The 18,744-nt window shown below is 37.1% G+C and overlaps 1 pseudogene; it reads right to left on the bottom strand.

The window, feature by feature from the left end:
• The window catches only part of LOC115417585 (transducin-like enhancer protein 4), a 139,878-nt pseudogene that overhangs the window by 27,724 nt on the left and 93,410 nt on the right, over positions 1 to 18,744 (bottom strand).

Raw genomic sequence — 18,744 nt, 5'->3', positions numbered from 1 at the left:
CCTTTCATTTTAAACTAAAGGATGTTTTAATGGTGCGCCAACATATACTAACATGCATCTCTCTCGCTCTCTCTCTCACTTTACCTCCTCCCTCCACCGCCGTCATGCTCGGCTAAGTTCAACACTAACCTCAGCTAAGGAGAGAAATATTTTTGCTGGTGCTCAACAATCAGCATTGTGTTTAACAATTAAATTATGCTCAGGGTTTCATTGCAGATATGGAAAGAGGGAGTGCAACTAAAGTCAGTAGCACTCTTAAATCATTTTCATTCAGCAATAAAAGGCACAACAAAGACTTCACTGCTATTTTTTAACAACCTTTCCCTCCCTACTTTCTTGTTTCTTCTTCCCTCCTCTTTAGTCTCTTTCTTTTTTTTTCTTTTTCAATTTCACTCTTCATCTCCCTCTAGCCCTCCTCCTCTTTTTGCTCTCTGTGCCTTATCAACATTTATCCTGATGAAGGCCAGCTGTCCAATGCAGCAAGTACAGTAAGAAAATGTTCACAGTGTTTCCATAAAGCCACAGAGAACAGAACAAGCTATAGACGCCCACTGAATTTCAATCAGCCAATTAACTAGCATTAATTCTCCAGGTCATTAAAAGAGACTTTTAACTACGGTGATATACACCAGTATGTGCAGACCTGAGAGGGAACATTAACATGTATACGTTTCCTTTTTAAATGTTTATTACTTTTATTAATATTTCCAAGGATGGATTAAAAAAAAACTGAGGATATGTTCAAATTAATATATTTTAATTTTAATTTTAATAACTTCACACTAGGATCCCTAAAAAACAATTTCAGAGACACTGCTGACCCTGTTTTGGTTATAAAATCTGGGTTTGTGTTGTAATGTGAATGGACAAAAACAGAGACTTTTGGAAACAATGATGCACGTACCAACATTCACTGCCTTCTTATTTGGCGCACCCTGTCACATGATAATTTTTGGGAAGACAACAAGATGTCCCCCTCGAGTACCATCTGTTATATTAACATGTGCAATTTTGGCTTTTATCAGCTGGTGTGAACTTCAGTTTAGCTTTTCATCATGATACATCTGATTCCATTCACAGTCATGTTATTGGTTCTGTGGTTTTATGTGTTTCAGGTATGGCTGAATGTTTGGAATAAAACAATTATTAAAGTGACTGTGTGGATGTAGATCATTAAAATAGCATTTTAAAATGAAAATGTATTATTGTAGATGAAGCCTGAGACAAGTATAAAGAACGTGACTATGCCAAAAGGAAAAAAAATATATATATAATCACTGCCTCCTGCTTCATCCCTTTTACACAATTTTTCTATGACTGGTTTTGGAAATTAGCACATAGTTTAAGAGGAATGTATTTTGAGAGCTATGGGTGCATGTTTCCACACATTAAAATGCTAATAATAATAATGCTAATAATGCTAATGCTAATGCTAATAATAATAATAATAATAACAATAACAATAATAATAATAATAATAATAATAATAATAATAATAATAATAATAATAATAATAATAATAACAATACAATTGCCTGAACGTGTTTTTGAGATACTGCATTCATTCGAAAGGACAAATATAAGGTAACAGTGACCTTGACCTTTGGCCACAAGAATGCTTTTAGTTAATCCTTCTGTCCAAGTGAACATTTGTGAAAACGTTTGCGACATTCTGTCATTCTTGCTCAACTGAGTTTCTTCTGGAGATGCAGCATGCATGGGCATATGCAAAAAACAAGACAAAACCAAAAAAAATGTGAGGCTTTAATCTCAGTTCCATTACTGGCAGTGATGGTAATTGTACCTTTAATGTTAACTTTTAACTGAATATCTGCGCTGTCTTTTTTTTTTTTTTTTTCATAAACTATAGCTCTTTTTTTTCTGTTGATTACCTAATTCCCTTATGTGGTTGAGTTAGAGTTGCTCAGTTTTACCATGCTAACTGGAGTGTTTGGGGAATGTTTGCCATTAGCTGACTTCTAATCCTTTCACTTGTTCTGTAAGTCTTCTAGATTACCAGAACATTTATGTTGCCAATAAACAAACAATTGCTTGTTCATCCATTTACTCAAATTGTCCTTTCTTCCAGATAACAGTGAAATGCTGTGAGCTCAGATGTTAGTGTGATGTCAAAACCTTGAGAAGCTCAAGGTTGATAGCGCTCTGCAGCTATTGTGTTGGTGTAGAGCTGTGCTGCTCTTGGCTGTGCTCCAGAAATACACAGCCTTTTTCAGAGGCTACTTTATAGTATGTCTCCATTTCCCTTAGTTTATCACTGTCACACACACACACACACACACGCACACACACCCTCACACACACACACACACACACACACACACACACACACACACAGAAATGTGGGTGTACACAACACTTATATCCACGTACACACATAAACACACACAGCTACTCACCCTGCTGGGTGCTCCCTCTGGGATCGGGCAGAGAAAGGGAAAGAAAGAGAACAGGAGAGAGAAAAAAAAGAGAGTCACAGTGGAGGAGAAAAGGGGAAAAGAGAGAAAGTTTGACGTCAGTCTTGATAATAATAACAACACAGTCCCCCAGTCAGCCAAGGTTAGGCCGAACTACAACTGCTCCTCTCTAATAAAGATACAGACCTGCTTTTGTGCCTGATTCCAGCCTCCTCTCCCTCCTCTATCTTTCCCACTCTACCCTCCAACCACACAAAGCACACTGTCTTCCTCCACTGCTGCCTCTGTCAGCGCTCACTATCTTTTCACTCATTCTTTCTTTGTATGTAAGAAGAGAAACACAGAGAGCTGCAGACATACATAAGCTCCCACACTGATGCTTAACACACCAATATGAACACATTGATCTTTCTTTCTCTTTCTCCCTTTTGACTTTCTCTCACTTCCTCTTTTTTTTTTACTTTCAAGCTCTCAGTTTATTCATGAGAAATTCTCTCTTGGCTTGGTGCCTGAAACAGAGTGCAAAAGATAAGATATTCTATCAGGGTGAATGAAAGTTCATTGGGAGAAAGCATTTCTCCTGCATTTACTCAAAGTGTCATACATACTTTGGTCCATATTATGACAGCAATCTAAACAAGCAAGTTCAAATTCAGTCCAAAAGGTGATCTGCTGCACAAAATTACATAAAAGCTGCCTGCAACAAAAGATGTATAGTACTACTTTGGAATTTCTATATTCTGAAGTGATAAAATGATCCGCTTGTACTGTGCAGTCAGAGGTTCCTTCTGCTGCTGTTTGGTGGGCACGAAAAATGAATTCATTTAGTTCAATTAAAAACAGTGTAATGGTTTCATTCTGGATGATTTTCCAGATGATAATACTCTAACCCAGCTGTTCTGAACTTGGTAAACATCTTCTCAAAATGTTCTATGACATAATTGATTCTCAGTACTAAAGTATTTCTTCTTACCTGAAACAAAACCAACATCACTGCAGTAGGATGACACTGTTTAGACTTCTGAAATGTTACCCATTAACACTGAACTGCTCCAAAATCAGAGTAACCCTAGGAACATGCTGCTGCCATCCAATGTACATTTAGGTGAAATTAAATTTAACATAACACATTGACAAGAACATGACATTCATATTATAGGGTCAGATCCACAAAATATTGCTCTGCTTTTGCGACCTCTAAATGAGACACAAAGCTAGTGTGTAATTCACAAAACTCATTGAAAAAGGACATATTCATTCATACAATTTGCATTCATCGCAACACCTGCTCCTTTCTATGCAAATAAGCTTTGTTGCTAAACCTAATTCACATAAGACTAGTGCAAATTACAACATGTAGCTAGGCTGGTAATAACTGCTCCGACACTCGCTCCTCTTTCTACCTTTCTCTTCATCCTGAAATTCTCAACTTTGCGAGGCTTAACTGATACTGAATTAAAGTTTAATCATCATCATCTCAAAGGTGAAATCTTCAGTCAAACATTGAGGGGGATCTGGAGGGTCAGAGGCTTTTCACACTTTCGCCTTCTTAAAAATAAAACTTTCCTCACAGGGCTGAAAGCTGCTTTTTTTGGCTACACATATAAAAGTGTAATCTGTATTCTAACAGCAACAGAAAACAGCATTAATTACAGCCAGATCCTTGGTAATCTGGGATCAATAAAGTTGTTGCAGCTGTGCCATGTGTACATGCGCATGGCCTCTTTTGGAGTTTGGAGATGCCCTGCTACCAGCTGTGAGCACCAAACAAAACTAAAACTACTAATGGTTGGACCAAATCTTTGATAAACTCAGTGACAACTGAATGATATTACTTTAAGATTTAGACCTTAATGAAACATGTTCAAATGTGCCTGAATAGCATTAACCAATAAGGACTCAGTTTAACATTTGTGGCAGTTCCAAAATGAATTTTTCTCTATATTTAACAATCCTTAATTGATTTGTCACCATTTATTGTAATATTATCTCATGTATTTTGTGTTTTCTTCAGTGAAAATCATGTATTTTCCTACATCTAATTTACTAATCATATAGATGTTCATGACAGTTCAGAGTAAAGGTGAGGATTACTATATCTACTATATCTTACTATATATTTTCCAAATGGGTCAAATATGATGACCATGAAAAGATGACAAACTGCATTTTACACCAATAATTTACATGTATTGATGGGATTAGTGGATCAACAGGTATTAAACATTTTACATCAGTAGATGATTTTGATGTTTGGGTCTTTAATTTGTTATATGTACTATCATGTAAAATACTAGAGCACCAAAAACATAACATAAAAGAATGCTGGTTTGTGATTGTGTGTGAATCTCTGACACACATACTGTACGGGTGAGTGTTTTAGCTCTCTGCAGTTTTCATTATGGACAAATCTGTCTGATGAAACATTAAGAAAAGCCTAGAAATAGCAAATGCTAAACAAGACAAATCAGGTGTAAAACTTAAACAGTGTGATTATATCTGCATAGGTTGGCAGAGGTCATTGTGGATTTGGCCCATAGTATTTTTAGTAACAAATATTGGGTTACTACTGCCTGAAAATTACAAAATTATGTAATATGGGCAACACTTGTAATTTTTCAGCATAACTTATATTTAGGTCAATGTCAGGGTTGAACATATAAACATGAAGCATTAAATTTCTGCAGTTCTTACCTCTGAGATGTTCTGGATCAAGATGATTGCGTTCATCTTTGGAGGCGAGGTGGGCTGACACTCCCAGAGCCCCAGTCAGAGCCAGAAGCCCTGAGCCCCCCGCACCCAGGGACAGGCCTGATGGGTGAGGTGTCAGGGGGATGCCAGGGGCGTGGTGAGACAGGTGCTGGAGCTGCTGCTGCTGTGGCCACAGGGAAAAGAGGGAGCGGGCAGGGGGAGAACAGGGAGGGAAGGGGGGGTCATACAATGGGGTGGGTTGTTAGAAAAAATAGGGTCAGGAAGAAAGGGTTAGACAATGAACAGGAGAAAGTAACAGGACAAAGTGGAAAGGATGAAGAAAAAAAAACAGAGAAAGTTAGCAGGTCAAGCTTTTCAGAGGGCGAGAAATAATGAAATAAAATCCACATGGAACACTCCACAGTGAGGGAGGGGAAAAAAGATGAGGGGAGATGGGAAGTTAAAGGTATTAGGAGGTATTAGTTGATTAAAAGGTGGGAGAGATGGACACCAAGGACAACAAAGAACAAAAGGAAAGATGAGGAGGAGGGAATTAAATCATCGGGAGAGGGAAGATGTAAACCACAAAGTAAAGAAATAAAAAGTAACAAGCATGAGGGAGTAAATGTGGTTTTATGGGGGAAAAAGGGAGGAAGACGAAGCTCAGGGAAACACAGAAAGGTAAAATAGGTGGGAAAAAAATGTTTGACTCAGAAGTGAAATAATGGGGAGGAACAGAAAGAAATGATGATGGAAGCAATGGAAAGTGAAGAAGATGGGAGATGGATGTACAGGAGTGAGAAGGTGGGAGAAGAGGATAAATGAGTGCCGAAAGAGGAAAAGAAAAGTGTTTCAGGAGCAGAAGATAAAAATGAGAACAGAGGAGAAAATAAGGACAGAGTCAACGTAAGAGGAAGAGAGAGATAAAAGATTACAAAAGACAGAATGAGAAAACCCAGAGAGAAAATGAACAGAGGGAGAGAGAAAGACAAAAGGAGAAGCTACAGATAAAGAAAGGCTATTATCCTGAGGGGAACATTATGATGTGTTTCTGTGTGTTGTTTTGTCAAGCTAGTGTGTTAGACACATATATACACACACACACACACACCTCAGAGACAGCGGTGTTTGTAGTGCTGGGAGGAACAAAGGGCTTTAAGTAGACAGTAATGTGATCAGAGCTCTGACAAGCACTGGAAAGCACCATCTACTGCAGCTCTCAGGGCTTTTACTGTGTCTGTGAGTGTGTATGTACATGTAGTAAACAGACTATATGTGCATGTGACAGTGTGTATGTATAGGTTGTATACAAAATATGCACAATTTTTCAAAAATCCAATTAAAACAAAAAACTGAGTTTTTAAAGTGTACCTATACTGGTCTCGCGTACAACATTAATTGTGCTTTGTGTATTATAAGTGAGAGCGGCACAAATTCATAACAAAAAAAAAAAAAAAAGAAATTGCCATAAATGCACCACACTGGACCTTTTTATCATGTGAATTATGGGCGGGAGCAGCACCTGTGGGGGCAGCCAGAAGTGACGTACCATCTTTGTTTCCAGGCAATGAGTGCGAGTAAACAAACAGCAGTCAGTGAGAGAGACTGAGTTAAAGCATGTGTTTGCGCTTGTTGTTTGTGCAGCCGTAAGCTTTGCACTCCAGCATTGTCCTAGAGACACCACCCAGCACTGGCCGATCATGTGTCATCTTAGACTGGTGTATGCTGTACGGGGTCAGTGACCAGTCCATCTCAGCCCAGGTAATCAGACAATACAAGAAGTCTACGTCACTACTGGTGCTGGAACAGCCCATGAAGGAGGAAACATGTCAGTGACCATGACTGACGGAGCAGTGACTTAGTACTCACATGTATCTGACAACGGGCTAAAGTTACCAGATGGAAGTGCTAGTATATGTGATCTTTTGAAATAGAAAATTCACTACGGTGCCTTTTAATTTGTTTAGATCTATATTCAAAGTTAAAAATAATTGGATTTTGATGACTGCAACACACTCAAAAAAGCAGGGACAGAGGCATGTTTACCACTGTAGGATCACTTGTCCTTTTTATTACACTTATTAATCATGGGGAACTTGGCGCATTTTTGCAAAGAATATTTTGTCAATTTTTCCATGACTTAAGCTGCTTAACAGTCTGTGCTGCCATCGTCTGATTCTCCTCTTCATGATGCCAATATATTTTCCAAAGGAGACAGATGTGGACTGTGGACAGGACAGTCCAACACCACCATGATGTGACTATGAAACCACTGTTGGAACAGGGGCAGAAGGTATCGTCTGATGAAATAACCAGCAGACTTCACCGAAACGATGTCACAGTGATGGCAGAATGTGTTTCTGTGAGATTCCAATCTGAGTCTTCATGCTTCCTTCACACATATAGAGGTCAGCCATATGGACACTGATGCAGCCCCAGACCATCACAGATGCTGCTTTTGCACCTTTCGCTGATAACAGTCTTCATGGATTGTTTATATAGAACCTGAAGTCTGTTTGTCCCGAAGACAAGCTGAAACATATACGCATCTGAAATCTACCTGAGTCCATGGAAGTCTGTGGCATGTCGGCACAGAACTGATATAGTTATAGTTATAGTAACTGAACTGTATTTAATGACAACCATTTTCCAAAATCCTCCTAAGCCCATACATGTATGTTCATCAGGATGATTTCTCATACGATGCTCAAACACACTCAACAGTGGTGTCCACCTTATGTAATGAGATTTCCTCTGACTACCAGAATATTTACTGTTGACAGTGAAATATTGAAATTGTTTTCTTCGTTTTGTGTTGAGAAATATTGTTTTTGAGCCTTGTAAAGACTCAGTGGTTGGTGGATGCTCCAATCACGATCCCTCACCTGTTCCCAAATAACCTGATACTTGTGAAATCTGACAGAATAGATTCTATAAAGTTTTCAGTCTTATTTTGTCCCTGTCCCAACATTTTTTGAGCCTGTTGGAGTCAAATTCATATTTTTCAGTGCTGTGCTCTTTAATGGTTTTTACTGGGACAATTTGACTATATATATATATATGTATATGTATAGTAGGGATGCAACGGTACTCAGAAAAACCGTGTTCCGTTTGGTCTGCCCTGCACATGATAATCTGCCCTTATGAGCCACAACTTTTCAATTTTGCAATTGATTTTGTGTTGACAGCGAAAGGTGGAAGTCCCCCCCTCAAGTCTTTCCCTCTCTCTCTGGGCATGCGTGTGAGCATGCAGCACAGTGAGGCCCCGCTCCTCAGTGACAGACAGTGAACAGAGTAGTGGATTTAGACTCAACACACACCAGAGTCCTGCCCAGATCCACCACTTTTCCAAACCATCCATGTACATTAGACCGGCAACCCGACCCGATCCGTGATTAAACACACTGTCTACACATTAACTCACTTGTAAGTTCCTGCAGGTACCTGACCCAGTGCAGGACTCTGACACACATACAATACCGTAACAACGCTAGCACAAGGAAAAGCGTACGGTAGATTATATGGCGTTTTTATACCACCATTTTCTTTTACATCCCAATGCAGAACAGGAATTTACTTGTTTTATAAAAGCCCCCTTTGGGTCCTATGTGTGCACCTGTCTGTTTTATACGACTGTATACAAGTAGTCAAGGAATAAGAAAGGGTTCTGTTGTTCAGACCAGAGAGTGATATTTTATTCAGTACAATGATATAATTTGTTCCTACTGTGAAATTCAGTTTTTGCTGACAAACAAAACAAAAACATACTTTTGGGAGAAAAAAAACTGTTCTCTTTATGCACAAAACACGTGCCGAAACCAAACCGAAACCATGGCCCAAAAGCCAAGGTACGGACCGAACCGTGGGCTACCTGTACCATTGCACCTCTGTTATATATATATATATATATATATATATATATATGTATCCTATATATATATATATATATATATATATATATATATATATATATATATATATATATATATATATATATATATATATATATATATATATATACACACACACACACACACACACATACATATATATATATATATATATATATATATACACACACACATACACACACACACACAAAGTATTTTTTAATTGCAGGATGTATTTATTGTGATAGTGCGTATGTGTTAATTAGAATTTTATTATGGTAGGAGTACTTTACTCTTCAGAGAGACTAATGAGGAGTGAATGAATGAACACAGACCTTGAAACAGAGCTGTAATTAATGTATACTGTTGTACGGTACACAGAAACTAATGCGATCACTGCTCTGAAAAGATTTAATGTCATTAATACTGATGGATCCTAAAATAACATCAGATTTCTTTCTCTTAAATCATTATCTGTGGTATTTGCCAACACTGTTACTACAGTAGTGGAGGGCCTCAGAGCAACAATAAATCACTAATTGTAGGTTATTTTAATGGAAGCACTGACTCATAACATCTTTGTATATATCCATTTAAAACTGTCCAAAGCTGGCAACAGCATCCTATAAAATTGTTAAACAGGACACAATATTGCATTTGCTGCCAATAGCCATCCATCTGGTTTTACTCACAAACACACCCAACACTCCAGATCAGACACTCCTTAACATCTGATTCTAACAGGTTGGCTGTGAACATATGAGTAATATTTCAAAGCCAATTTTCAGTTATTGAAACTAACTTTGAAGTAGTGCATTGGCATTGGCATACATAGCATGATATCAAAGATCCCATCTTGCATTTCCTGGTGACTAACAGCTGTATAAATGACCCACACCTGACCGCATCTACATTCATCATCCTCAGACACCTTTAGTGATGGTGCGGTATGAATCTCACTAGTCGCTTTTCCATTGGACATATGCGCAAAACTTTACCGATATTTACTAAATGAAGTGTGCAATGTCAGCTTTTCCATTAAATCGCAAATGTAATGATTTGTTTATTTATTATCACGACATGTCACGAGAAGTCATTCCATAAACATGACAACAAACATAAATATCGCATTGATTTACAAATATGTTCATATTTCTCTCATAGCACCCTCTAGGTTTGGGAAAATGCCTGTATTTCTCTGTTGTTTTGAATCTAGAATGCTCGTTGCCCCTCTATCCCGTACTAAATTAAAAAATGATTCAGTTTCCTCGTGTGTCCACTCATACGGCACCATGTTTGTTTTAAAACTTTTCTTCCTCGCTTGTTGTAACATCCATCTACATCCATTTTTTTTTGTTCATGTGACTAATTGTGCAAAAAGTTCTTTCCATTGCACTTTGAGCGATATATCAATTTCACTACACCCAGAAAACCACGTCTTGCAAGCGCAAAAACTTTTCATTGAAAAACGAGTTTTGGCAAAATTGTTGTTTTACCATTAGGCAAATTATTATGTGCAAGTTATATTCACACAATGTGAGGATCAATGGAAAAGCAACTACTGTTTAGTCACATCAATCTGTAGTTGATCTGTGTGTGTGTGTGTGTGTGTGTGTGCGTGTTTGTGTGTGTGTTTGTATTTTCATGAAGAATGGAGGTGACTCACCCCGATGATGGCATTAAGTTCAGCCATCGTGACCTGCTTGGCCCTCTCCACCGCCTGGACCACCTGTTGCTGATGCTAAAAACAAATACATACAAACATCATAAATTCATTAAGTACAAAACATCTACGCTCTGCACCACATAAATAAACAAGTAAATGCTAAAGTTACACACAGTGTTAAAATGTTGCATGTTGATTTCTTTTAAAAAAAGTTAAATCTTTTAATATATTTTTGTCATTTTGTTTTGTTTTGTTTTACTGAAAAAGACATATTTCCACTATATTCTGGCTGTATGTTGATCTACAGGTGCATAAATATGATTGAATATATAGCTGTTGCACACACCTGCACACTTCCACTTAATTAATACGTCTTAGTCTTTACAAGCTTTACATCAATGAAATATATACCTTATTATAAATAGATGTAATGCATCAGACAAAGTGATCAAAGTGTCATTAAACTTTATTAACTTATGACATATTATGTAAAACAATGATGTATAATTTTAAAAATGACTGAAATCAGTAACTTGAATCTATTTTTAAAGTCCACTCAATATTATACAGTTTATCAATAATTTATAGTTGGATTTGATTGACTGCAATATTTATTACATGTAAATTTAGCCTGTTTTTGAGTAAATAGTATATTTAAATACTGGCCTAAAGATAAAGTCAACATAGCCTCACTTTCTACAGTACAGGGTGTACTTCTACAAATATAAATGTCAGGATTGGCTAACCATGCATTCATATAACACACACTAATATAAAAGTCACACAAAGAGAGACCCATACTGTACACACAGTTTTCAACACTTTCATACTGTATGTGTGCACACTCACACGCCTGCACACACACTCAAAGCCACACTAGAATCTGTCCTGTTTACACAAGATCCCAATGTAATCAGTCACACAAAGGCAAACATGCATGTGTGCTTTTTACAGCACACACATATATTTACACACACACACACACACACACACACACACACACACACACACACACACACAGTGTCAATATTGATCAAAGTGACAGAGTTGTGACCTTCCCGTCTCCAGGGGGCGCACTCATCAGCACATGCTGGCATTCACAGACAAAAAGGAGGATGTCTGCAGATTTGTACCCCAGTCTGTGCTCACACAGCCATCACACATCCAGGTACATCCTACACACACAAACTGACACAAACACACACAATGCACTGCAATACATTCAGCTGCAGTGTCCCTGCTGGTCTGTCTTATTTACACTGCTTTAAGCAAGTACTAATGTAGCTTTAAATAGAAATTACAGGACAGGCACACATGTCAGAATGGTGATAATGATGTTTGGTGATAAGGATGCACAAAGCAATTTAGGGATGGATGGTTTTAAATGGAAGACAATGTGATGCAGATATTCTGAATAGAATATCATACTTTTCTAATCAGAAAGGTTCAGTAGTTCAGTGGTGTTTCTACAATGATCTGGAATCTGACACCTGTGGGAATTTGTTCAACATCATTTTTTTTTACTGGGCATATCTAGATAGAAACCCACAGGATATTAAATGTTTAATTTGATGTACTGATACATTCAAAGCAACTTCTCTCATCTTAAACTAATAAAGGAATTTCATTTCTCATACTGAACTACAGGTAAAACTACACTAAATACATATGCATTTAAACCACTGACAACAGAGGTGGACTGACAGATGGATGGTTCTACAACATAATAATAATAATAATAATAATAATAATAATAATAATAATAATAATAATAATAATAATAATAATAACAAACATAATAACAATGGTATGGAACAGGAAAAAGCCCAAAGTAAATTAAGTGGTCTCTGCTTCTCCCAAAAATATATAATGATGTCAGAAAAACAACACTAACTTTATTAACAACTGGGTAACTCTAGATCTGAACATCAAACTAGTGGTGAAAAAACAGAAGTGGGACCAAGTTTAGTTTTTTGTTCTATTCTTATCCCTAAAAGTCATTCAGTTCAGTAGATAAACCTAATATTAGCCATAGATCAGAATCAGAACGATGGTGTGCCAACAGATTGTTAAATGTCCTATGGGTTTATCTGTAACTGACACAGTTACTTATTCTGTCTGTGGTGGAAAAAAACACACAAGACAGCAAAAAGGATAGACATTCACTTATAATATTCACATACTATTATTAAGAACTGATTCCATTGATGAATTTACATTAATCTAGTTCCCAGGACCCACACACACACACACACACCATGTGCAACCATAATGTAAATATGTAAATAATATTTAATTTCAATTCTGATTCTGATTGTAAATTTATTTAAATATTCATATAAAAATCTGATTTATTATTTTTCTCTTTATATTTCATTTTTCACTTATTGCTTGTTGTATGATAAATAAAGTCATATCTTGTCTTATTTTATTAATCTAGTAAAATAGTGATAAAAATTTTCAGTATGTAACATTGAGGGAGATTTAGGTGTATCTAACTGCTAAAAATCAAAAAATAATGTGAACTAATCTAATATATTCATATACTGTGTACTTTCATGTTTACGGTGGAGTTTGACACAGCCTGAAAAACTCTTCAAAAAAACTCTGAATAGCATTTCTTGTTGCTTTATAGTACGATTAATTCTAACACGTGTTTGTTTTTGTACATTTTTTGTCTATATAATAAGGTGCACTCGATTTCTATTTTTCTTTTTTCTCTTGCTGCTTTTATTATATTCAGATTTATTTACTATTCCGTCTGCAGCAAGATATAGGCTGAGGTTATGAGCAGCTCAGCTCCATGCTGATTTATGTGTGTGTGTCTGGCACTGGTGACACTTACCTCTTGAGAGAGGAATGGGATGATCTGAGCACAGATGGCACTGAGACGCTTGACAATCTCCGCCTGTGATGGAAAGAAAGGGAAGAGAGGGAGAGAGACAGAAGGAGTGAGAAAGGAATATAAAAAATATGTCACCTAAACTAATATACACAAGGAAAACAGAGCATATGATACACCTTTACAGCACATTAAGCCTTATTATGCATTAAAACACTGATCTAATGAGGGAGGAGTTCTGTCACCGACTATGTTTACAGGCACAAAATACTCTGGTTTTTGCTCTTTTATACAAAAAGGGAAAAATTCATAATAATCTGTTTATTTAGATAATGAAAAAGAATACTCAATGCAACCCGCAATGCTTACACAATGTCACAATAAATGCATTCATTTTCTGAACTGAGGGTGGAAAGGACACCAGAGCCCATTCCATCCACCAATGGGTAAAGACAATCAATCAATCAATCAATCAATCAAATTGTATTTATATAGCATCACATCATAACAATTATGCATTTTAAAACATTTCCCTGTGGTCTACATAAACTGTAAATGCTATGCTTGGGTCTGAATTCTTCATTAATTCAACTCCACAGGTCCATCTTCAACCCTATTTCTGAGTAATGACACCAGAAAGGTCATTTTGAGCGAACATTTTAGGTAATCGGCTCAAAGTTTGGACATATTTTCAGTATAGACTACAACTGCTGCTGCTGACAAACAATTATGGCGTACTCTGAGAAATGTTCATCAGAAGTCTTGACCTTATATGTGCAAATGTTGTGACGTAACTAGTTATAGATGCAACAAATTAAGTACGGAATTAAAACAGGTTGTAGAAATCCACTCAATTTTTGCCAGAAAGAATATAAAGATAGCTTTGCAGCACCTGGAGGGTTCAAATTCAAAATTTATGAACTATTAGGGTCCCCAAATACACAAATGAATGTACCAAAGACTAATAAAAGTGGCTTTAGCAAAATATGAGCCCTTTAAGCCATTTTACAGACACCAGGAGAATCCTCCAGGAGCAAATACATGGAAACAATGGAAGGAAAAACTTCCTTTAACAAGCAGAAACCTGGAGCATGGAGGATGGACACTGACATGACCAGCTGGAGTTAAAGAAAGGGGGTTAAAGGAAGAGAAAGACAGAGAGAGAGATATTGGTAAAGGGGAGAAATGGGGGGAGTCACATGGATGCACAGCAAACTGAACTACAACTGTTAAAAAAAGGAACAGCTGTTACCAGTAACTAGAACAAATGTCCATAACTGTTGATACTACTACTCCAAATACAAGTACTAACAGTGGATAAACTACTACTACATATACAGACAAACATTCAATCTGACATTCACACTTATGATGGGATTTAGACTGACCAGTTAACCACCACTTATTAAGGTGCATGTATTGGATGGTGGATCTGAAGCCCTCTTACTGTGAGGTGACAGCTCTAACCACTGTATCAGCACCCTGCCCTGGAGTCAGACCGTTGTGGAAAGTCTTTTACTTTTCGGTGGCCAATCCGTGTGTGAAAATGATGAGATGAAATCATGCGCTCTGAACCACTCTTTCACAAGTCTGATGAGTGCAGTGAATCCTGTCATTGTCCAAGCTTTACTCTCTCTATCAAACTGATGGATGTTTCAGAAATGAGAAGCTATGCACTGGATCAGTTCGAGGGTTAAAGAACGTGTTGCAGATGAAACATATTAATCACTGTAGTAATTATCCTATATTGGAGTTGTTTTTGTATTAGCGTTCCTCCAGACCTCTAGGGGGTGTTGGTTTCTATTGTGGTAGTAGTTTTAGCTCATAGGTAACCAAGGAAGAGCAGTAGTTCTACACAGAAAGAGAATGGTGTTGTGTCATTTCTCATCTAAAGCCCTTTGAGCGGCAATATGAGTATGTTTCTAAGTTTTATGTGATTGTTAGACACTGTATTTTTTATATTATTGAACAGGTTAGTATGCTAATCATCATAGATTAGTAGAGTCTAATCTGAGTTCATGTAATGATTTTGCTCAGCTTGGATTAACCCTTTAATGCACTTTATATGTGACAATAAAAACGTATCTAATTTGAGTGGACATTATTTTGATTTCTAGTTAATGAATGCCTCTATGTATTTTGGATAACGTACGCTGACATCGGTAGTCGATTTGGTGTGTTCTATTTTTTTGACCACGTCGGGGAGACGGGACCTTTTCTGGTGAGCAGTCAGCAGTCGGGTTGGTGTGTCTTCTCCTTTAGTTTCATTACAATTTATTTTGGTGTTCACAGGAAGTCAGCTGTTTTTTAGTTTTTATACAACTTTTTTAGCTTTTCCTTGAATTCAGTAGACACTAAATCACCGTGACGCCATTATCACACATTCTTTTCCCATTGGTTTCTCTTGTTCAATGTTCATCCCTTCTTTCTTTCTCACCTGTAGAAATATGCCACACCTGCAAATCTTCACACTTCAGGTCAAGGAAAAAGCTGCTATTTTTGATTCCAGCTGGGAGCCAACACTGTGATTCAATTTATATCAGGTTCAAATGTTCAGAACAGTTCAGAATTAAGTTCATGAACCAGAACGACACCGGTTCTACCTTCATGGAAAAGGCCTATGTGTGAACACAGCCTCCATCTTTCATTCCCTCTTACACTTTCTTGGCTTTTCGATATTTACTCTCATCCAAAAACCTGTTGATATCCTCGGTCATAATGTCAAAGCTTGGTGTTATTCTCTTTCTGACCAGAAATACGGACTTTTATTTAACCATGAACAGGGACCATGAGCTGTAAACTCACAAATAAGACCAACATTTTTGAACGCACTGCCTACATGTCCAAAGAATACTCATAAAACTGCTATAATTTTGGCATAGCTCACGTCTGAGTTGGAAAATGCTCAATACACTAAAATTCCTATTTCAGTATATCCAAACAGAATATGCTGTCAGATCCAGAATATCATCATACTACGTTTTATGCTCTTAAAACTGTATTTGTAAAAACAAACCACCACCATGTCTAAAGGCTTCTCAAAGCATTCAAGCGAAAACTAAATTGACCATATGTGCTTTATTCTTCTGCTCCACTACATCTTAATTATTGCCATTTTTTACAGAGCAGAAGTTGTATATGTATTAGAATATTTTCATTTTGCTGTTATTTTTACTTTTAAAAAGTGGCAATGTGAACAATGGTCTGGGTTTGCATTAAAAAAAAATAACTTGGGTAGCGTTTGATAAAGGGCATGATATGACAAAAAATAAAGTATTTTTGTGAATCTTTTACTGAATCCATTTACACCACCCTCAAAAACCCCTTGCCACCCCTTTGTCACGTAAAACTGTCCATATTTGCCACTGGATAGGAGTATAATGAAGCTAATTTCTAATTTCTAAAAAGCAAAGTAGGAGGTACTCTGCACATTCATAGGATGTAGGGCAATTTGTTTTACAATTAAGATCTATACGTGTGCACTGACCATAATGTTTATAAGATTATTCCAAGTGCGTATTTCAATGAACATAACATCTCATACTTATGTGTGTATTAATTTGAGATTTCACACATGCATTTGAGAGAATGTTCTGGTTTGCATATGTACAGTACTGTGCAAACATCTTAGTCCAACATTAGGTTTGTTGGTTTAGTAAAGCTAGAATGATCACACATTTACATTTCTAAGTCTCTGTATTAAAATACAATCTGGATATATTTGAAGTATGCACAGCAGGAAAAACTAATGTTTCGGTGGGTGGGGTGGGGGGCTTTTATAAACCCCAGTGGTCATGTTTAGTGTGACCTCCCTTTGCACTTTAACTTTTGTTGAGACAATATGAGAATCATTCCATTAATTTTCTGATGTTTTATATCAGGTTTCATTCAACACGTCAGATGTTTCTAACTGTTTGTGCTGCTTCTTGTCATGGGGTCAGAGGTCACAATAAATAGTGACTCTCACCTTTACAACCCATTTGGTTTTTTGTGTGTTTTTAAGGCTGTTCACATATTTCCTGTATTTTCTTGTTTGATCATTTCAACCCTGCAAAAACTACAAAGGTAAAGGTGGACCTTTTAAGGTGGACCCTTGAGTGACAGCTAATGGGGCTCTAAATAAACAATCAATAATACACAACATTAGGATAATACCATGTTTATACTGTAGATATACTAAGTAGAATCCTTTAAGACTGACAAGAACAATGAGCCTGTTCACATGCACACCAATACTCCGATCATTATCAGATTTCTGGAGTTTATTCAGATTATTCAAGTGATCATGTAAACAGTATGATCTGATATGTTTTATCAGATAACGGCTGTAATCTGATCATGAGAAATCAGATTAATTCACCTGAATTTCTCCCCAATACTCTTATGTCTTCATGAAGGTATAGCCTACAGATTAATCTGATTTATTTCATTCTTTTACGTCTGCGAATGTGTAAACACACACACACAATTAAAATCAAATCCCAGCCTGTCTCACCTCTGTTATTCCTTTGACTTGGCTGTGGAAATCAGTCAATGGTGGAAAAAGGTGGGATCACCATCTCACCTTTTTTTCAGGGATCTCTGTGTAAAAGTGGCTTTACTCTCATTACAGCCTTCCACTATTTCTGTCTCAAACACCTACTGAACAAATAAAAGGAGAAAACTTCAGCGCATGTCTCTCTCCAGCTCTTCACCTGTCACAGAATACTACCCAGCCATTACATTTGTCAATTCCCTAAAACTTGCAAAATCCATTTAAAAAAAAAAAGATTTTCTTTGCTCTGAAAATGGCAAATACTGTCTCTCTTTTAGGTTTCTCACTCACATCATAGCATGCACACACACATATACACACACATACACGACACGTAAAACCAAGTAACCATCCACAGCGTACAACTGCTGCACACACAAGCACATCAAAACATAAAGCGCACACGCACGCACACACACACGCCGCTGAACCTCTGCGGTGTGTCTAATTCTATCTGTCTGAGTGCCCTCAGCCTCATTTTGTTCTCTTCTTCACTCAGCCGTTCTCTCTTTTTCTACAACAGCTCTCACACTGAGCCATTATTACCCTATTCATCCTCTTCCTCCTCATCCTCCCTCCTCTCTCTATCTCACTCCCTTCCTTTGCTTTGTCTCATTTTCTCTTGTCTTTCTATTTTTCTGTATTATTCAGCTTCTCTCTGGCTTAATTTATCCTCTGCACTTTTA

Source organism: Sphaeramia orbicularis, chromosome 4, assembly GCF_902148855.1.
Source record: "Sphaeramia orbicularis chromosome 4, fSphaOr1.1, whole genome shotgun sequence".
In the NCBI taxonomy this organism is placed as follows: Eukaryota; Metazoa; Chordata; class Actinopteri; order Kurtiformes; family Apogonidae; genus Sphaeramia; species Sphaeramia orbicularis.
Note: the sequence above shows the minus strand (reverse complement) of the source record. Positions and strands in the feature narration are given on the sequence as shown.